The 23,744-nt window shown below is 38.9% G+C and overlaps 1 protein-coding gene across 1 annotated transcript in view; it reads left to right on the top strand.

Moving 5' to 3' along the window:
- The first annotated feature begins 7,556 nt into the window (after positions 1-7,556).
- Positions 7,557-23,744, top strand: part of LOC124777923 (hemolymph lipopolysaccharide-binding protein-like) — a 51,022-nt gene continuing 34,834 nt past the window's right edge. Inside the window, exon 1 of the mRNA XM_047253475.1 lies at positions 7,557-7,589. The gene's annotated coding sequence lies outside the window, so the exon portion shown is untranslated. The remainder of the gene's footprint in view (positions 7,590-23,744) is intronic.

The raw sequence follows: 23,744 nt of genomic DNA, 5'->3' as shown, positions 1-23,744 counted from the left end.
TAATCTCTGATGTCTGTAACAGACATCTTAGTTTCGAACAAAATGTATTGAGTGCTGTGATTATACGGATTTGAGAAACTCTTTTGGTGGTACATTCTGCGCTATATTTGTGCGGCTGCACCTGGCGAACGTGTAACGGGTGCAGAACACATGCCGGTGTACTGTGGCAACGCGGATGCGACAACTACATCAACTGTAAGTTTTCTAATAGAACAAACGAGGAGAATCAAATCAAGTGTCAGGATGGCCGAGCGGTCAGTTCCGTTCCAGCCGCGCTCGCGAGTGGCCGCTGTTAACTGTTGCGCTGCACTTCAGTGTTTACATCGCTGTACTTCGCCGAGTGCCGTCCGTCCGTTAATCTCCGTGTTCGTTCCTGTTGCTTGTGATCTGATCGCTCTTTCTGGTCTTGCTGCTACTACTTGGAATTTCTTTTGTTTAACCGAAATTGCTTCGCTGGATTAACCATGGCTACAAACCTCAGGAAGAATACTCTGGTATTTGCTTTTGACAAAGAATCCCGTCCTGTTCAGCCGACATCCCTGGAAATAGATGACTGGATTACACAGGTAATTGGTCTATATTCTGAAACCGTTCATACCTGGCAACTGGATCAGGAAAAATACTGTGTTTTAGTCAAGTTAATCAGTGCTTCGACTGTTGATAAAGTGTTACGAAAGTGGGGCTATGAAGTAGATTTTGTGCATAGAAATGGTTATAAAAGTAAGGTTTCCATCTATAGAGCGGACATTCATTACAAAACCGTTCGTGTCTTGAATCTCCCCATTGAAATTGAAAATGATAACATTAAGGAAGCTCTTTTAAACTACGGAGACGTTAAATCAATTGCAAATGAAAGATGGTCGCCTCGCTTTAAACTGCAGTGTTTTAACGGGGTCCGCTGTGTAGAGATGGACGTTAAGACGAATATTCCGTCTCACATAACTGTTTGTGGGTATAAGGCATAAATTGTTTATACAGGTCAGGAAGTTACATGTCATATATATAACGAAACCCGCCACTTCAGACAGGAATGTCCGCGGCGAACTGTTGTGCTTAACAGTAATTTGATACAGCGTCAGAAGCTTACCTTAAATGATCTGTTACCAAAGAATAGCCCGGAACAACTGGTTGAGGATGTTAACGCAGCGGGACAAGCTGATGTCTCCCTTCACGATAACAGTCAATTTCCCCCGTTAACAACAAAAGGAAACCCCGTTGCCACTACTCGTGAAACTGAAATGCAACCGAAAAAACGACCTCTGGGGATAACTGATAGTTGTTCAGAGGACGAGCTGTCTTGTCCTACTCCCTCACTTCGCAAGCAAAAACAGTGCGATGAGAAGGCTGAGGAACCTGAAGGCAAAATGCGAATGGAAACTAATGAACAGATAGATAATACACATACGGTACCAGAAAATGAAAGGGGTGTAAGCAGCATTAATTTGCAAGAAACAACAGGTGCAGTAACCGATTGCAAAGATCAGAATCTATCTGTTAATAAACAAATTCAGGGAGAGGATCCAAAACTGCAGTCTTCATTTGTTTCCCTCGATCAGAAAGTGAGTGAAATTAATAAAGAACGAGGAAGTGGTGGCCAACAAGAAATCACGGTCAACACCTCAGGGCAGGCGCCGGCAACCGAAATTGCTAAAGCGTCTGCTGCTGCTCCAGATAAGCCGCGAAGTAAAATACCGACACAACCAAATGAGAATGTAGCTCGTAACCAAGGGAAGGGAAAATCCAGTAGGGGCGACCCAAGCCCAAAGAATGTTCAGTCCGAAACGGTCGTACACGAATCACTGGAGGAAAAATCAGAAAGTTTACCAGGAAATCAGTCTGCTTGCGGTACAAGAGAAAACATCAGAAGTAGAAAAAAACGGGACAGTAACTAATAAACTGATTGAAGTGTTATTCCATGTTCAGCCTTCCGAGAAAACTGTTACAGCTTAACTGAACCCTGAACCACAGTAAACTAAATTAGTTCAACAAAACAACTACATAGTGACAGCACAATGACGCAATCTTATTCTGTCACCACTATAGACATAAATAAAATCACGACTGGTTTGAAATTATCGGCCCTTAAGGAATTTTTGTACGAATCTGCGACTGATATTGCCCTGTTACAAGAAGTTCTAATTTCGGATTTGGTAATTCCCGGTTTTGTCAGTTACATAAATGTGTCTCCCGAAACAAGTGTTGGAACAGCTATTTTGGTAAGGGAAGGGATTACAGTAAGCGAGGTGGAAGGACTGGAATCCGGAAGGGGAATAGGACTAAATACCTATGATGTGACTATCATCAACTTGTACGCCCCTTCAGGAAGTTCTCATCGAGCTGACAGGGCACGTTTCTTCAAAGATGACTTGATATAATTGTTAAGGAAATCACCAAGACAGTTATTACTTGGAGGTGATTTTAATTGTGTTTTAAATCGAAAAGATCAGTTACCTAATTTTAATTTCTCAGGTGAACTAAAACAACTAGTTACTGGTTTAAAGTTAAAGGATATATGGGAAATCAAATACCCCTCCACTGTTGAGTTCACTTATGTCGCGGCAGCATCACGTAGCAGGATTGATAGACTATATATTTCTAAAAGTCTTGTAACTTCCGTGACAAAAGTAGAAACCATTCCTACGTACTTTTCAGACCATTCAAGTGTCTTAGCTTGATAAATCTAACAAGACAGCCGGTTCGCCGATTCAAGAATCAGTGGAATTTGAACACTTCCTTGTTAGTTAATCATGATTTAGAAGATATGATTAAAGAAACATGGGCAATATGCCTGCGAGCCCGTAGTAGATATGCCACTGCTATTGACTGGTGGGTTAAAATGGCAAAGCCAAAGTTGAGGAACGTGCTTATTCAATACAGTGCCCAGAGCGCAAGGGAAATGAAATGCACTATAGAGTATTACTATTCCGTTTTGAGAGATCTATATGATCAAGTCTCAGCAGGTTCCTCACTTCGGATAGCAGACATAAAAAAAGTCAAAGACAAGTTACTTAATATCAAGAGAAGTCAAATGGAAGGGTTGAAAATAAAATCGAAGGCAAATTCGGTGTCAGCAGATGAAATTGCTTCCCTATATCATTTAGTGAAGCATACGAAAAACGGGAGAAGGACTTTTATTGAAGAAATTCGAACAAAACACGTCACGATGCTCAGAACCCAGCAGGATATCATGGACGAGATTTATCGCTATTATTGCGAGCTATATTCTGTACATCAAAGTAGTGATGCTTCCTTGGAAGAATTCCTTGACATCCTAGCCCCACAGCTGACAGAAGATGACAACGAAAATTTTCTCGAGGTTGCCAGTGAAGAAGACGTGTATGAGACTCTGTGCGCCTCGCCACCAAAAAAATCCCCAGGACCGGATGGTCTGCCAGCAGAGTTTTACATCCGTTACTGGCCAATAGTAGGTGCGAAAATCACGGACATTGTAAATGAGGTTATTCAGGGTAAAATGATTCCGGCTGAGTTTAAGGAGAGAAAAATTGTTCTGGTGCCAAAAATTAATGGAAACAAAGATTTAAATAATTTTCGTCCAATTTCACTGCTGAATTCTGATTATAAATTAATGGCTAGAATAATAAACAAGAGAATTTCATGCCTTACAGATAAAATTATTAGTCAACATCAGAATTGTGCGCAAGGCAGAACCATTTTTCAAAATCTAGCGGAATTCAGGGATATCATTGCAATAACTTCTGTAACAAACATAAAGTGTGCTTTATTGTTTTTAGATTTTTATAAGGCGTTCGATGTAGTAAACCATGAATATCTTCTACAGACACTGAAGAAAATAGGTTTCAACGATAGGGTTATACAGTTGATTAAGAACATAGCAACTGGAATAAATGCTAAAATAGCGGTGAATTGTCAACAATCCAGGCCGATGAAAATACAACGAGGTGTTCCTCAAGGAAGTCCTCTGTCCATGTCGCTCTTCGCAATTTCGCTGGAACCTTTCCTCCGACATGTCCATGCTACATTAAAAGGCTTAACATTATCAGGAATCAAAACAGTTATAAGAGCCTATGCTGACGATATAGGGGTCACTATAAGGAATAATGACGAGGTAACCACGCTAGCAACAGTGATTGATTCGTACTGTAGAGCATCTGGAGCCAATGCAAACGGAAAAAAAAGTAAGATGTTAAATCTCAGAGGTTTTGATAATATCAACGTCGAGTGGGCAAAATTAGTCCGACAACATAAAACACTTGGGATCACCCTGACAGCATGCCCTATGAAAATGACGGCTTTAAATTGGAAAGTAGCAGCAGATAAAGTGCAAGGAGCCATTGTAGAGAATTTAACTCGATATATGAACCAAGTTCAAAGAACACAGTATATCAACTCATGCATCTTTGCTAAGGCTTATTATACTGCCCAGCTGTTTCCAATGCCGAGAATGATAGCGAGGAGAATAATGTCCAAAATCACAAACTTTTTGTGGAGAGGTGAAGTGTTCAGAGTACCTGCTAAAGTAGCGACTTTAGATCCTAAAAATGGTGGACTAGGATTAACTGATATAACGGATAAAGCCTCTGCTCTTTTTATCAAAAGGCAAGTTAATTTAATAAGAGACTCGCGAGAAAGCATAACCAGCCAACTTTTCGAGATCATTAAACCTCCAAGCCTGCTTCCCCCGATCGACGTGCAGAATATCAACAGTCGCTTACAGCACTTGAGGATTTTCTATGTTGAGTTTAGTTATGTCAGTGTCGAACTCAGGCAGTCCCGACACTTAACATCGAGAGCCATAATGCGGGAACGAAAGAAAAGCGAAGGAAGAAACAAAATAGAACGACAGTTTCCAAACATTGAGTGGACTGAGATTCGGATAAACATTAGTTCTAATGTGCTCACGTCTAATATAAAAACGTCATTGTACAAGACAGTTAACAACATAATTAGCACCAATGAAAGACTGCACGCAATCGGACTCTGTGAAACAAATTTATGTCAACAATGCCATCTAGTTGACACAGTAATTCATCGATATACTTGCAGTGGTCACATGAATAGTTGGAAGTGGATCCGGGAGCAAATAGCTCTGATTACAAGAACATCCCCTGAGTACATATCGCTGTCATTGATACACAGGCCTGAAGCACGCTATTTCCCAGAAGAAAAAGTAACGCTGTGTACTGGTTGCTGGGAAATTATGTTAACTACGTCCTTAACAAATTAGGATCCGATAGCATCATAGAGTTCAAGGTACACATGCTGTGTGAGTTCCACAAAATTAGAAGCTATTCGAATCACAAGAAAAAGTTCGGTAATATGCTAAAAATTGTATTTGAAAGAATGGGCATTGGTTAATATAAAAAAGAAGACTGTGTTGACAGTGATGTAATGTAGTTACCTTAAGGATACTATTTTTAAGATTTTACAGTATATTTATGATGTGTGCTTTCTCTATTTCAGAAAGTAGTTTTTTGAAATTTATAAGCTAATGTACAGAACTTATGTGACATTGAGATTGTGTGTCTAATAGTGCCAAACACAAAACATTAAAGGTGCATTATTGGCTTATACTAGAAATTTGGAAATAGACAGTTTTTATATAAATCTTCTTATCGATTGGTTAAAACCATATTCAATGGCTGGCACATTGCCCTCTTCATTTTTGCAGTGAAAGACTGATTATATAGATCTGATCACTTCAAATACTTAGATTCAATTAATGTCCAGAAAGTGTAGTTGGAAGGCTAGTCAACTTCATTATATATCTCCTTTCCGCCATTCTCAAGTATTTATGTTTAATTTAATTCTTTCTGGTGATTTAGTCAGTAACACAATCTTCTGTTGTCTTTCCTTAATGTCAGCGCAATTGAAATGATCAAACCGCTTTCTTTAAATAACTGCATGTATGTTTAACTTAGTATGTATTTGCAATGTGTAACATTGTTTATTTTTTAATAAAGGTTTTATAAAAAAAAAGCGGTCTAAGGCCCCAGACTCAAGGAAAAACCTTGGCTGCAGTAGCAGCTAGAGCCTTCTGGTCCTCGAATGAGGGCGTGGGTTCGAATCCCACTCCTGACACAGATTTTGTCGCTTCTCTGGAGAACCCTGTGTATCATTGAGATCCTTTGTAAAGTGCAACAGCACGATACTGGCCGTGTTCTCCTAAGTGAAATCAAAAATTAGTCTACGGCAACCAAACTGTTTCTTCGGTAGCGTGAGCTAAAAACAGAGAGTTTTGGTTGTAAATACGACGTTCCCTCGTGAGGTTACTTCCGCGCCACAGCCGCAAACACGTCAAAAGGGACACTTGTCGTATGAAAACGACTCTTGTCTGGAGATGCAGAGTGCTAACGACAGTGTGAGGAAACAGTGCAGGCTGACCAGTACATCCTCTGTACAATAACAGTCGCTGATGAAATACAGAGAACTCGAAATAAATTCATATACTCAAAATATTACTTTATGGAGATTACAACGTGACCAAAACTGGTTGAAACAATGTAGTACTTCCGAATCCAACACTATGAAATGTATTACTATTATTCCGTGATCTTGGCCTCGTAATACCTTAAAACATGACGAGAAAAGAAACTAACAAAAAAAAAAGGTTCAAATGGCTCTGAACACTATGGGACTTAACAGCTGAGGTCATCAGTCCCCTAGAACTTAGAACTACTAAAACCTAAGTAACGTAAGGGCATCACACACACCCATGCCCGAGGCAGGATTCGAACCTGCGACAGTAGCGGTCGCGGGGATCCAGACTGAAGCGCCTAGAACCGCTCGGCCACCCCGGCTGGCCAGAAACTTACAGAATATGAATATCGACCAACGCCGCATTAACATATTCTCATCATTTTGAGCGGATTGCGAGGTCAAGTTACATTAGTACGTTTCACGTTCAAATATACTGTTTGATAATATGCGATAACTGACGCAGCGATCTCTTTTCTGGCAAATTGTTCATAATTCTTTGTTTTCTATTGTCTACTTCAGCATCCGAAAGTGACAGACTGATCAAATAATTACGTCTCAGAATTGCGAGTGAAACACTTTGAGTCCATGAAAGGAAGAAAGTACTAAAGCATTTATAGGAAAACGTGAAACACTTTTTCGCTTTCGGAACTACGTAACTTTATGTAAACTACGTTGCGTCTAAGTAATATGCCAGTAAAAGTCAAAGAATAGACTCCAAGGCATGGACGCCTAAGTATAAAGATGTACACCGTCAGGTAGCAACGCTTGTGTGACAGGAACGTAGATGGAGGGATCCGCAGATGGAGTTCGACTCTGTTCTCATGTCCGATGCAACAGTACTATGTTCACCAGGCGTGTACCAAGCAGACAGCTTTCCGGACTAACTATTGGTAGTAGGATTACTCTTTCGGTTGCTAAAAAAATAAAAGTAATTCTGAACAACCAGGAATCTCGTTTATCGTCCTTATCCTTATCTGTGTATATTTGTATTTTTCAGTGTACGCAGCTTTTCCTCGAAACGAAGTGGAACTGACCCATGGTGAGGTCACAACGATTAGTTCAACACTTGAATACGGAGATGGCCAGTCTATTCTGTTCTGTAGGAGACAGCGTCGCCGATCTTCGTCATTGTAAGTAAACGTCAGCTTTGTGAGATCGCAGTACTTTTACACACCAAACCTTTATCCAGCAATGAAACAGAAGCAACTAAAGTGTTTGTTTCAATAGAATATGAGGCTAATTTTCTGAGTACATTCTAATTACAGTGTCATCTACTACTATGTACAATTTTTATCCTACTCTAATTTACACTTAACCCGAAATTCGATTATCTTCATATAAAAAAAAATTCAGCTCGCGTATGTTTGCGCTCACAAAACTGAAAAAGTAGTCACTCGATTGGCTTGAATTTGACACAATATTGCACTGGGATACGAGAGTGTTTTATACTCCTATTTTTAATGTAAATATGTAACGTGTACAGGGTAAACATTCTCACCAAAAATTTCGAAAGTTTCTTGGCAGCTTTACTACAGATTTTCGCGCGATACTCTAACAAATATATAGACGTAGTATATATAACAAATAAATATGTAATTAATACGTAAGACAAACTTCCTTTTAGGATGAAAATGAGCTCCGAACGTGGCTCGATGAGTTGTCCAGATGAACGCGACGAACTTCGAGACAATAGTGTAAGACTTCCTACTTCTAAACTCGTGTTTGAGTCTGGTTGATGTCTGAGAAATTGGTAAAATTTATTCTGATTCTAAAATATGTAAATCTCATTGTAGGGCAAAAGAACTACGTGAGAATTACATTTTGAACGGAAGTGTATGGAGCTCACGTTATGCAATGTGAAATCCAGGCTACCCAATGCGTCACACAATTCGCCTGTGAGAGAGCAGTCCATTAAAAAAAAAAAAAAAAAAAAAATACGTTTCCTGTCTGTCTGCAAACCAAAATGATTCATATTAAAATTTTGGACCTGAATATAGGTAATCTCTTGTAAACAACCACTATACCAGAACTGTTATTGTAATTACAGAGAAAATGAACATATAAATTAACACATCTGATTTTGTGATAAACTTCTTGAAAACTTACATGGCAGCACATTTCTGATATCTTTTACTCACATGAAATGTCTGAACTAATATTTTCACAAATACTTTCCCAGAAGCACTATACCATACAGTTGACATGAATTCTGAAATTAAATATATTGGCCTACCTGTGCGCACAGTAAGTTCTCTGTTCTGCTACCCCTCACTTTTAGGACAATGAAGAAACTGCCAACAGTCAAATTTCAATTGCAGTGCTTTCGAAGTGCAGTGCAAGACAGTATCTTATCACTTTTCATGGAAATGCTTCTTCAGCACAAAACTCGCGATGTGCAATGTGAGTATCCAAAGCACATTCATAAAGCCAAAGATCAAAAATGAGAAACTAAACTTAACGATTCTTAAATGAAAAAAATGATTTCAAGTATAACTACGCATCATTAACAACAATACACTCCTTAATAGTTTTCTCACTACAAGACAAATTACTTTAGGTATAAAATCGTTTGATTATATACAGTCTACTTTTCTTTAATGAAATATGAAGTTTTATTTTTTAAAAATAATCTATGTTCCTTTTTCTCAGAATGTTGTAAGCTTCTCTCATGAGGTTTTTGGAATAGGTCAAATAGGACAATTTTAATAATTTTTTAATTATAATTCCACAAGTACAATTTTAAAGTCATGAAAAATTCCAAGCACTTTGTCCCGTATCTCAGCTTGCAATCAGAATTTCAAATTTTGCTCTTGAGACAACGTTTATTCGGTTTACATAAATATGTGTACAAAATTTCATATTTCTAACATTCATAGAATCTAGAGAAAAGGTACATAAACATTAAAAAACAAACTTTTCAAGAAATGCAATTTAAAGCTCAACCCAACTTTTTTTATGTCACTTCTTCAGAAGGCACCATATTTGTACTCTGTGTCGTCTTTCCCTTCAAGGCTTCTCTTCTGATTTCTTGTTGTGTCTTCTTTCCTTTACCAGGTCTTCAGCTGACTTTTCAGCTGCAGGGACGCGCTGTAAATCTATTTTTCTCAGGATGTCTTAAGTAAAATTTCCTATCTTGAAGCCCATTCTCTCTAATACCTTCATCCTTCCGACGTTCCCATCATTAAATACAATAACTGCATCATACGTTGCAATTCTGACAACTGCAGCAGATGCAAATGTGTTTTTAAGGTATCGTATTAATATGAGTGGATTTGAGGCTCATCTGGATTTTGGGTTTTGCCATGAACACTCTTTTTGAGACGTGCAGGATTGGCCAGGAACCTGTAAGTGTGCTTGACTAGATCCAGGATACAATTTGGAAGCCTCTCCTTGTGAATGTAGGTGTTGTTATCCCTCTGAGCTCGTAGATGCTTACACCAGCTAATGTGGCACAGATTATGAATAGTGTGTTCATCTGTTGACAACATTTGGCAATATGTAGCCCATACTGCACGTTTCATGTCATTTACACTGGATAGGTTCTGTCTGATAGCCTTGCCATAATACACTTGAAGAGAGTCTATCATCTTCTTTGTGAGTCTGCTATGTCCACCAGTGCCCCTTCCATCTTCCAACTTTCTGCCCTTCATGTCACTGACAAGTTTCCTCAATCTTGAGCCCATTCTCTTCTAGATGTGACCTATGCATTCAAGTTTCTCAATTGAAAGTTCTCCATAAGGTTTGCTCTCATTCACAGACTTGAATGCACTGGAGTCACCATCCTCAAGATATTTCACATATCTGACACCACATTCGTTGACAGATCTCTTAATAATAATTTGCATACCAGCTATTTCCATTCCACCACTAGAACCAGAAAATGTTTGGTGCAGTTATGTCCTTTTACATCTTATTCACATTCTCCACCAAGTTCACAGTTATGGCAGAATTTGCTTATAACTCTGACATCCAGTTCCTTCCCTGTGTCAATACTCATGACACTTGACACACCATATAAAGACGTATGCCCCCTTTTCATGAATGTACCATCACATGACACAACAAGATCTGTTCTAACATGACCAGAATCGTTCTCATCTAATGGGTCGTTGCCTGCTATAGCTTCTACTGTGGCTGCTATCATACTGTCCCCACACACATCAGAAATAATGTTTTCCAGTACACAGTTTCTTTGTGTAAATCTCAGACATGGCGCTTGCGTATTCATTATTCCACACAATACATTTCCCCTTCTCTCCCAACTCCAATGCACCTCAGTCTACAGATAAACATCATATTAGCTTCATTTACATTTAGAAGTTTTGAATGAGCTATCAGCATCGAATTTTTCGCCCACAATATGTAGATTGGCTGCCAAGCCTACTCCATTACCATCACCTATAATCTGAATGTTCTCACTAACACAAAAGAATTGCTTCGTCATAAACGAATTAGATAGTTTTTTATTGTTTATAAGATGCGGAACAGAATCAAAGACGATCTGTAAAACCAAATAGTATGTGCCACGGCCTTCTAGGTGTATCCCGCACGCGTTTGGTTGAAAGTAATACACATAATCGTTGTTCACTGAGCTGGTATTGAAGTGCTGCTTCAAAATATGGGAGTGGCAGGGAGGCCACATCACACTTTTAACTAATTTTCAGGCACTTCAGATGCGATTTCAACATTTAAACTTTGGGAACTTATTGGCCATGAGTTGTACTAACAAATAAAAAATAAATCGAAAATTGACATTCATTGACAATTTCATCAACGCCCCCCTTAAAATGATACAAAGGTTTACAAAGTAGTTATAATTATCTGTTCAAATGTGTAACGTAGTGTTATGAAAACAAGTGAATATTGTTATCAACTGCAATAGAGCAAGAAAGATACACACATTTACAGTATGATACAAAAATGTGTAGAATTGTCTGTTCAAAATTATGTGGAAAACCTATGAGCAAAACAACATGCAATGGGAGGAAAATATAACATGAAAATGCCTCAGGCATCACAGTCTTGTTGCACACACGCTTATTGCAATTGTACCAGAATGGTAGCATGAGCACATTCCTGGGACAGACTCAGGGAGCACAGTACTCTTCCTTCAGTCAGTCCACTGACAGTCCAGGGGGCTCAAAATAAGTATGTTATCCAGGCAGACTCAGGGAGAATGAAGTGTCCTGCCACACCTGCCGCAACAACCTCCACAGACAACCCAGAATTTCATAAGCTACAATCAGTGCTGCGTAACTGCCATATTGGGAAATGTTTCTATTGGTTAATCTTTCATAAGCTGTGAGATCTTGTGGTACTCGACTTAGTGCCACAGTAAATTGCATAAAACCATCCAGTGCACTCTATCCATTAAGTGCTGTGTGTGTGTACTAACCAAGATCATCTTCCATGCATATCTGGAATACATGACACACATTTACAAAGGAATTAGATAACTAGATCTTAATGCCATAATGAATTGTCCTGAAAACCGTGTAACTTTATACACTAGTGTCTCATTCAAAATCCTTATCTAAGTATATCACAGAATTGGTTATATTATAACCTGGGTATCATATGAATCGTATATATAAGTCCTGTCAGTAAAGTCCTGATGATATTTTTAAACACATTGGTTAAACAAGTGTACAGTTGATCATCATTTTGGTACATTAAGTGTTCATCTGTGTTGTTAAAGTACACTACATAAAAGAATAGATTTGTATCCAGTTTTGTAGTTACATCCAAGCATCTGCCTGGCAAGAATGCTAACTGTCATATGTATTATATATTACAACATTAGGAATAACTATGGCGATCACCAAAAACGGACAGTTATCATGTACATCCTCTTAAATAGTGCACTATTAATGTCAGTCATGCATCAGTCAACATGCTATACTAATGGAGCAAAAATCTTGGGTGTAATAGAATTTCAGAATTTGCAAAATTCGCTGGTATCATAACAACTACAAAACCATTGTCATTTCTGGTGATAAGAGAGTTTAACATATTAGTTTGTAGCAAGTCCCTGAAAATTAGAAGTTCAGTTGTCAACCACAAAGTTGCTCTATCCTCTGTTGAGTGAAGTCTTCATAAAGACATACATACAGAGCACAGTTCTGGAAGAAAATGTTCATGTTAAGTATATCTTGGTTCTCGTTTCCACAGCTACACAGCGTACCTGTGAATTTAATATTAAACCACATACATCAGTACTGAGATAAAATCTTCCTATGCCTTTCACTGGCTACCTCAAACAACAACCCATACAAAATCCATAGACATCATCACTCCCAAAATAACCTCACCTGATACTCCTCATTGCCTCCCTAAAATACCTATTCTTGAAAACATCTTTCCACTTACATATCCATCATAATTTAGTACATGTTATTCCTCCATTACTGCTCAGCATACCTATCAGTTACTTTATAGCATAAAACAATAGCCAATCATCACATAATTATGGCTAGAAGACTGGCACATGTTTCTTATCTATTGATTTCAATATTTTTTTTTACCTTAATGCCATACTTTACCCTTCATCTATCATTCTTTACATTGTCTCCAGTTTCTCACAATATGCATATTCAGGTGGAATTTGCAATTCATATCTCCATATTACTAGTAGTCAATAGCTGACGATTGTTAGTGTCATGAAACTATTTTCAGACATTTCAAGATGGCATCAGTACAATAGGCTTCTGAAAGATTATTCACAAACTACAAAAAGTTCATAGCTAATTACATTTATCACCAGCTACGAACATAGGATTGGACTCCTCTAATACATCTTGCTAGATCTGACCAGTTTTCTCATTTACATCAGCCAAAAGAGCGTGTCTAAATTTTTTATTAATGTCTTCTAGATTTCTGGCAAAGTCCTCTAACATTTTGTCCTGTTCTTCCAAGACCTCTGATAATAGCTTCAGGATATTTTGGAACAAAATTGTTCCGATCTTTGGCACTACTACAGGAAGGGGTAGGGACTGTGTCAGCTTGGTAAACAGTTGTGGATGCAAAACCTGAGTCTTTATCTACGGAACCTCACTGTTGTGACAAGGTACAAGCTACAACCTCTGCTTTCAAAGCAGAATCCCCAATTGCACTCTCTTGTTCTTTGTCTGATACCAAAAAATTACTTTGATCAATACTGTCAGACATTGTCCTCTCTGTTTCAGTTAAATTAGTGTTGTGAGAGGATTCCTGTTCAGTTGTCCCTTCTCTTGCTGCAGGATCACCAAAAGTTACATCATCTGCAGCTTAGCATTTGTCCTAGCTCTGGTAGACTTTGACAGTTTAAAGTAATTACAGTAACATAGCAAACAAAAGGGAAAACTGTCACACACAGAAGACTAATACTACACAGATAACTACTAAAAATAACTTCCTATAAATGTTAATCAAAACAGAAAAATATTTAAATTATCACTGACAGGTTTCACTGAACAAATGCAAAACTAAGCTTCTCACAATGTCACTACCCTTTGAAACACCTTCCCCTCAGTAAGGGACACAATGTTACATTTACCATAAAAATCACTGTCTGTTGAGCCATATAACACTTCAAGATTCAGCACATAAGAATGTCACAAATCGGTATTCAGAATCGCAGAAATTACACAAAACTCTAATTGTGCTCAAACAAACTTTGACTGTTCTCCAGAAAATCTGTCTAAATTATTCACTGGTACTAATTATGCAAAACAGCTATGTTGCTGCAATGGTGTGCTGCATATAATCACTTTTAATTGTTGCTTCACAAATCTTGAAAGCAGTTGCCTAGTTAAAGTCTCTTATTGGAATTTTAATTTGCAGTTGCAACACAAAACATCATGTAACTGCTAAAATCAGCAGACTACCGTATAACTACACATCCTAGTAGGGTCGCCAGGTGAAAAGACAGAGTAAAAACTTTTGCTTCTAAACTCGTGTTCAGGTCAGGTTGATATCTGAAAAACTAGTAAAACTTATTTTGATATTTAAATACGTAAATCTCAGTGCAGGACTATAGAACTTTGTGAAAATTAGATTTTGAACGGAAGTGTATGGAGCTCACGCTACACAATGCAAAATCCAGGCTACCCAGTACAACAAACAATTTGCCTGCGAGAGAGAAATCTGTTTCCAAAGAAATTTGCATGTGCTGTCTGACTACAAAAAAGTCAGAGCTGAATATAGGTAATCTCTTGTAAACAATCACAATACCAGAATTGTTACTGTAATTACAGAGAAAATGAATGTACAAATTAAAGCATCTGATAAACTGCCTGATAACTTACAAGACTGGACTTTTCTGATATCTTTTATTTGTGTGAAATCTCTGAACTGGTATTTTCACAAATAATTTCCGACATTCATTGCACTTTTCATTCGACATCAATTTTGATAATTAAATGTGTTGGAGTACCTGTGTGCACAATACGTTCATCTGTTCTGCAACTTGTCACTATTATTATAAACTGTCAATAATCAAGTTTCATTTACCATACTTGCGAAGTGCAGTGCAAGATGATATCTTGTCACTTTTCATAAAAAAGGCTTCTTCATCTCACAACTCGCGATGTGCAATGTGAGTATACAAGACACATTCATGAACTAAAGATGAAAAAGAGAAAGTGAATTTGACGACTCTCAAACGAAACCAAAGATATCAAGTATAACTATGCTTCATTAACAACAATACACTGTTCCGTAAATTTCTCACAGTTAGACAAGTTATAAAAAATCTTTCTCAATAATTTTCCTGTGTTCCTTGACACGAATAATTATAAGACAAATCCAAGTGTTTCACTGTAAGACTTCTTACAGTAAATTTTAACCATTCACAATGTTCTAACGATAAGAAACTACACAATTACGAATATATAAAAAAAACTAGATTGCCTTAGAAAACTTCCCTTCTGTTACTGTTGCACTGACATCAACTCAGTTCCAAAATTATTCCTCAGAGTAAATTAATTCAAAATGCTTTTCAAACAACGCTGCCTCCACCACAAGGCAGGCCAGCCTCCAGCCTTCTCAATAGAGTACATAGCCAGACCGTCTAACGCACGCTGACTGTTACTCTGACAAAGTAAAACTAACCTCTCTGCCAAGATATGTGGTCTCAGGAAAAGACTTACGAAGAAATGGTTATATCGATACTACGGAGGTTGAGTACATTTATCAAATCCACAAATTGTTTTACGTTTATAGTCAAAAACTCATGAAATCCATAATGGCAAATAAAACAGTTGGCTTTCAACTTACGCACCAACTCAATATTATTGCTTGAGAATAATTAAAAGATAGTTTTGATGTGAATGTTTATACCTATAAAAATTAATTTATACTGTATAACATTCGGAATATATTATGTATTTCACTAACACTTTCCACTACGAAGTACAGAAAATTAATTCTCCTGTCACAAAAAGAAAGAAAAAAGAGAAACATGTTCAACGCCGCTCTAATTTATGCTGCAGGTTCATAGCGAGAGCCTGGCACAACTGAGTTACTTTTACCCGTTCTCTCGCTTATCCCGGCAAAACCAAATTACTGTTGCACTATAGCACAGTGTTACGCATAGGTTCCACCTTTATAAAATTACGAATTATTATATATGAGATTAAGAACTTCGCTTCCCTGATTTTTGCCGACGTCTTTGGGAATGTGTGCAATTGTGCACTAGTTCTCCTGTAAGGCAAACAAGCCTATGAGCATATGCGCTGACCTTTACTAATCCAGTGTGATATTTATCCAACAAAATCGAGCGCAGATACGACATACACCTTAAACGATTTTTGTAAATTTATCCGTCTGTCGATGTTCTCGTAACAGTTATTTTGCGGATATATTTTATTTTGATAGCTGCATTTGTGAAATTTCACTTAAGTCTCAATGAAAGACCTCAGGCGTGATTACACATTTCTTTATGTTTAGAATACGACATACAAGAACGTAAATCGGAAATCTACGAGATTTGCAGTAACATAATACGCTGGGAGATTAAAATGTAATTGTAGTAGTTTTATTGATCTTGGGACCCTTTTCATAACGATATTGGACATGACGTGGTATTAAAGCTTCAGAACGACACAAAGATTCTCATGAGCAGGTATTCAAGTACCTAACGGTCTACTCTGACAATATCGACACACGTAGCTGTCCGTGACCTTATAGTTGGAACTATCCCGATATTTGCCTGAAGTAATTTGGGAAATGGCTGAAAATCTGAATCAGAAAGCTCTAGCAATGATTAGAGCCTCCATACTCTCGAGGACAGACCAAAGCAATTAAGACATAGGAACACTCTTCGGTTTGTCCCTGGTGAACAACAGTGTTTCGTATATACATTACTGCAAAGAAGTCTTTTCGTAACATAAGAAGCTAATGTTACACGGTTCATTCATTTCTCAACACTAGTCTCTGCACACGACATACAGACATCATTTCTTAGCTCCAAGCACTGCACCCAACACACACACACACACACACAAACACACACACACACTATCGGATGGCAGAAGGACCATGATGATGATGTTTTCTGCTTTGTAAACCGTAGCTACCCACTTGTTTGCCTGAAAAATTGAATCTGCATCCCTCCATAACGAATAAGCTACTTATCTCAGAATGAGGATTAGACGTCAGTATTATCATGTATATCGCTACATGTAGGGCTTTCCAGATAATAACATCTAGCACATTAAAAGTATACTACATTAACGACAATACGCCTGCCACATGGTGATGCGATACACGCATCATTTTTTGGGATAACTCTTGATCCAGGGAAACGGCATAATGGGATCTATCGGGAATCCTAATCGTAAATTTTGCTTTTTGTCCAGTGAGACAGATTTTCTCTAATAAACTTCCATGCGGTTCTAAATTCCCAGTTGTATCAATGTGTATACAAATCGACTGAACGTAACCATGACCCTTATACGGGTGTGATACTACATGTAGAGAAGAGAGACTTATCAGAACACCACGAGTGCCGTAACCCTGCTTCCCAGAAATTTCACTCTGTGGAATAAACGAACACGTGTATCGGCTTACCCGTTGGTGCTCGACGTTTCTGAGGAAACGACTGTCAAAGTTTTCGACGTGCTACAGACGACTTCTATGACAGGAAATTTTCAGCTGGAATGTTGGTGCACTGGATAGCGCCCTTTGTTCGCAAACCAATTACTTTTTTGTTTTATTTTATTTCCTTTATTTATTTATTTTCTCATTTATCTACGTATGCGTGTAGAATTTACTAGACGAAAGTCTCTTATCGAGCTGGGGGATACACGGGCGTTACATTAATTGTAAAATTACAACAGCGTTTTACGATAAGTGTCATTCATACATCTATTACATCTTATTTGTGTGTATGTTATTTTCAACTCCACAGTCTTTTTAAATTTTCGTATTCATATATTTCATTCTTATGTGAATTCTTACATTTCATTCTTATGTGAATTATTATATTAATTCTAGTAGTTCTACTCTGTTCTTATCTTTATTCCTGAGGAATAATTGGTCCATTCCCGTGGATGATGCCGCTTGCAGAAACATTCGAGACAGAAATTCCGAACACGTCGACCATCGCACGTCGGCAGTTTTGCCATAGCAAAATTCCTTCATATGAATCTCAGTCGGGGAGGAAACGTCGTTAATATTGCTGAAGATTTCACACATTGGCAATAATCTGGTGACAAACCGTACATAGCGGATCAATTTAACGAGAACAGGCGCTTGCAGTTAGCTGTGAACCAAGATACACTACAGGAATCTCACTGAAACTAATTTAAAATAATATTCTCATTCATTCATTAATCATTGTTTAATTACAATTAGTAGATGCATAAGGGCAACGTTATTTCACTGCACATTTGAAAACATTCATGCAGTAAACATATACTGACTTGGTTAGATAAATGAAAAACAAAAATTACGTCGCCAACTTTGACCGCTGTTTTTCAGAAACGCTTGAGTACCTACGGATAAGCCGAGACACGCTTATCTTGACCCCTCTTGCACTGAGTGGCGTTTCTGTGAAATCGGCTGGTGGCATTTGCTGTGTTTTCGTCGTTAGTTCTGCTTCACATGATCACTATTTTCCCGAGTCTGTGTACATTTACATCGTGCAAGTAACTTTGGGTACGTAATGTTTCACATAGATGAGACATGTGATGCCACTACCAGTAGGAATGGCTCTTTGCTAAAGGGATCTTTTGTAAATCATGGTCACAGCCAAGTTAATTGTGCTGCAAACTCGCTACGGCTTATTATACGGGCCCCATTGGTCACTGGAGCCTTCTAGAACTAGAGCGATTTGAGTTCGATTTCTATATCCCTAGTATATACATTTACATCCCTCGTATTTGAAATTAAATTGTAGTAACATTTTTACCTTTTTCTTGGTGAAAAATATTCCATTACATATTATAAATTTTTAGCTTTCGCTTTACTACCGTACTTTTCGTATCACTAACAGTCATATGACCACATAAGACTGTTCCACATCACTTTGGCTTGGCATCCTAAAGAACGATGATAACTTTGATGCTAGATGGAAGTAATACACGTAGAGGCTGTCTTGTTCCAAAAGACCCATCTGCTTAGGCAACCAAAAATCATACGAACAACCTATCCTAAAATAATACAAGCAGCAATGGAAAACAAGGAAAACTGAGGTTTAACGTATCGACGACGACGGGCTTATTTCACATAAGGAAACGATGTGCAGCAATGTCAGCCTGTTCTCTACGAATGAATCTTTGGTTTAAGATAAATCTGGATGTGTGGATGCGGCACTGAACTGCTTCCTCGACAAAACGAGTCTCGGATCTTACCATTACGTCTGTCCACTCGGCATCACCAATTCAAAATATTTTTAGAATCTACTCGTATTGTACTTTTTGTCTCAGAATAGCAAATATGTACAAGAAAGATTGAATGACGTAAATATTTTGCAGGGTCTGACAGGTGTTGTCAAGGGGTAGAGCGTTTGGCTAGCAATTAAACGTTCTACTTCCCAGAATCGAACATCCTCACTGCTTACATTCTGTATAAAAATCGTGAGCAATGGGAACCTTGTCAAAGTGGGCGGAGGAGTAGTCAGAATTTAAGGCCACTGGCTTGCCCTTGGATTGGCAAAATGCCTCTAAAATGCGGAAGAGCTAGCTATGATCAACGGCACGAGAATGCAGAAGGCAATGGAAACCATTGCGTTAAAGACACATTCGGTGATTTGACAAAATACTTAGGATAGCGATGTGCACATATTCAGAGGCCGGTAGTGTCGCGTACACAAGGTATAAAAGGGCAGTGGTATGCAGAGCTGTCATTTGTACGCAGGTGATCCATGTGAAAAGGTTTCCGACGTGGTTGTGGCCACACGACGGGAATTAAGACTTTGAACGCGCAGTGGTAGTTGGAGCTAGCTGAATGGGACACTCCACTTCGGAAGTCGTTAGGGAATTCAGTATTCCAAGATCTGCAGTGTGAAGAGTGTGCCAAGAGTAAAAAATTTCAGGCATTACCCCTCGTCACCGATAACGCACCACCTTTACTTAACGTCCGTTTGCGTAGAGTTGTCAGTGCTACCAGAAAAGTAGCACTCCTTAAAATAACCGTAGAAATCAGTGCGGCACGTATGACGAATGTATCCGTTAGGACGGCGCGGCGAAATTTCGGGATAATGGGCTGTGCCAGCAGCCGATAGACGAGAGTGCCTTTGTTTACAACACGATAACCCCTTCAGCGCTTCTCCCTGGCTCGTGACTTTATCGGTTGGACTTTTTTCTTTGGAGTCATGAGTCTTCTGATCGCCACGAATTCCTCTTTTGTGCCATCCTTTTCATCTCAGAGTAGCATCTGCAAACTTCGTCCTCAATTACTTGCTAGACGTGTTCCAATCTCTGTCTTTCTCTAGAGTTTTTGCCCTCTACGGTCCCTCTAGTACAATGGACGTTTTCCCTGATGGCTTAACATATGTCCTATCATCCTGTCCCATCTACTTGTCAGTATTTTACACATATTCCTCTCCTCTCCAATTTAGCGCAGAACATTCTCATCCCTTACCTTCCCACTACAACTTATTCTCAACATACGTCTGTAACACCACATCTCAGATTCTTCGATTCCCTTCTGTTCTGATTTTCCCACAGTCCATGTTCACTATCATACAATGCTATGTTCCAAACGTACATTCTCAGAAATTTCTTCCTCAAATTAAGGTCTATGTTTGATACCAGGAGACTTTGCTTGGCTAGGAATGCTCTGTTTGGCAGTGCTACTCTGCTTTTGACGTCCTCCTTGCTCCGTCCATCATTGGTTAATTTGCCGCCTAGGTAGCAGAATTCCTAACGTCCACCTAATTCGTGACTATAGATCCTACAGTTAAGTTTCTCGTTGTTGTCATTTATATTACTTCTCATTACGTCCGTCGTTCTTCGACTTTCTTATTCTCGGTTCATATTCTGTACTCATTAGATGGTCCATTCCATTCAGCAGATCCTGCAATTTTTCTTTACTTTCACTCAGAATAGCAATGTAATCAGCAAAATATATCTTTTCACCTAAAATTCTCTTAAACTCCTGAACCTTTTTTCTATTTCCATCATTGTTTCTTCGATGTACAGATTGAACAGTAGGGGGGAAAGATTGCATACCTGTCTTACACCCTTTTTAATTCGAGCTCTTCGTTCCTAGTCGTCCACTCTTCTCATTGCCTTTTGGCTCTTGTACATATTGTATATTACCCGTCTCTCCCTATAGGTTACCCATATTTCCCCCAGAATTTCCAACACATTACATCATTTTACACTGTCGAACGCTTTTACCAAATCGACAAATCCTATGAAAGTGTCTTGAATTTTCTTCAGCCTTGCTTCCATTATCAACTGCAACCTCAGAATTGCCGCTCTAGTGTCTCTGGATCCTAGACAAATGGAAATCCGTGGTCTGGTCAGATGAGTCCCTGTTTGGTTGGTAAGAGCCTATGGCAGGGCTTTAGTGTGGCACAGACCCCACGAGGCCATGGACCAAAGTTTTCAACAAGGCACTGCGTAAGTGGTTACATAATGCTGAGGGCAATTTTCACATGGAATGGACTGAGTCCTGTGATCAAACTGAACAGATCATTGACTGGAATTGGTAGAGTTCGGCTACTTGGAGACTCTTTGCAGCTATTCATGAACTTAATGTTCCCAAAGAACGATGACATTTTCATGGATGATATCGAGCTACATCACCAGGCCACAGTTTTTCGCTATTGGTTTGAAGAACATTCTGGATAATCGGAGTCCATGATTTTGTCACCTAGCTCGCCCGACATGGCACATAATCGAGAGGTCAGTTCGTGCACAAAATCCTACACTGGCAACACTTCTTCAGTTATGGACGACTGTGAAGTCCACATGGCTCCATATTTCTGGAGGGGACTTCCAAACATTTGTTGAGTCAATACTGCTGGCCGCGGTGGCCGTGCGGTTCTAGGCGCTATAGTCCGGAACCGCGGGACTGCTACGGTCGCAGGTTCGAATCCTGCCTTGGGCATGGATGTGTGTGGTGTCCTTAGGTTAGTTAGGTTTAAGTAGTTCTAAGTTCTAGGGGACTGATGACCTAAGATGTTAAGTCCCATAGTGCTCAGAGCCATTTTTTTGAGTGAATACTACGTCGTGTTCCTACACTACGCCGGGTAAGAAGACGTCAGACGCGATATTAGGAGGTATCCCAAGAGATCTCTCACCTCAGTGTAATGTGTGCCCGCAGGACATATGCCTTTCGAGTCATCTATATTAGTGTAAACGAGGAGAGGTTCTACCGATCAGGAAAACACTTACTTGTATTGTAACTTCCACAAGGTAACCGTAGCCTAGTACCCTGTGTTGGAAGGGCGATATATATCCACAAACAAATCTATCTTAGCGATTGCAGTCTAAATTACGGGAGACATCCACCATTTGAAGAATTATATACACAAAGCCTTTTGCCTTCGTTTGTGGTGAAAATATAAATTTTCTGATAAAGATTTGATACAAAGATCATGCAGATTCTGTCGTCTTGTCTAGCTCTAGTGCCTAAAAACGCAAATGAATGATTAACGTTGACATTACTCGTGTTTACGAGCTTAACTTGGAGTCCGCTTTTCTTGCTCGTTCTTCCGCCCTTTCTTATAGTCAAGATCCTAATGCTTTGTGACGTAAGAATGAATAAAAGTCAGCAAACTGCAAAATCATTCATGAGCAGAGGCTGTTTAATGAGGATGCTTAGATATTTACGGGACAGAACTGCGCTTAAAATGCTGAGAGGGTATAAGCGACAGACACTCGTCCGAAAAAAGAAGGTTCAGACTCTCATCCAGCAATTCAGAACTGTTGTTTTTTGTCATTACCTTGTACAAACGAATATAAACACCCGTATGGTTTCTTTGGAAAGGTAGGAACAAATGTTTGCTCCTTTACATGCATTGTATACTTGAGTTCCTCTTAAATGAACTTAGCGTCACGCGATTCTGACACCTCAGTCTTCCTACGCACCTTAACCGTGGCAGTTACAACCCATTTTCCATAACGCTTAATACCAACGGAGGGGTATGGGCTACTATGTACTCAGTACCAAATAAACCTAAAGAGACAAAGTGTCATTAAATGTATTTCTATAAGTAGGATGCAGAACACGAAAATATCTTTTAGCACAGTGATAGCAACACTACCGCGTTTTGCACAATGTTTTCACCGTATTGTGGGGCACTTTGTGAACACCATACAAAAATTTATAAAAATACAAATTTCGCTGATTGTCATTGACATTCATTCGCAGCATAATTTTCAAAATGATATACGGCGTGTTCGCCCCTTTGCAAACTTCTAGGGCTTGTAGAGGAGAATGAGTACATAATATTTTGAATCTGAATCCATGCTCGGAAATGTACCGTTTTCGTTATACGATGGTTTCGGTTCAGATGTGCAACGCGTCCACGACTGCTGAGATAAAGAGAAAACTCTCTGAATTGCTTGTCCTGGTATGCAACAGGGTAGACAGGTTCACGTGTACTACGTCAGAAGATGACCTGATTTCATTTAATGTCGTGTGCAAAGATTGATTTACGATACTTCTGTAGAGGCAGAAGTAGGTCTGCTGGTACTAGTTCTGGCCGCTCTGCTAGAAACTGAAGACACCAGGTTCTCATTCAAAATATTATGTATGAGGGTGAGTCAAATGAAAACCTTAAATATTTTTTTAAAATTTTTTTGTTGTGCAGAAGTGGTACAAAGCCGTATTGCTTTTCACGCTCAATG

The sequence above is a fragment of the Schistocerca piceifrons genome, chromosome 2 (genome assembly GCF_021461385.2).
Source record: "Schistocerca piceifrons isolate TAMUIC-IGC-003096 chromosome 2, iqSchPice1.1, whole genome shotgun sequence".
NCBI lineage: Eukaryota > Metazoa > Arthropoda > Insecta > Orthoptera > Acrididae > Schistocerca > Schistocerca piceifrons.
The sequence above is the reverse complement of the archived record's forward strand: the minus strand, read 5'-3'. Positions and strand labels throughout refer to the sequence as shown.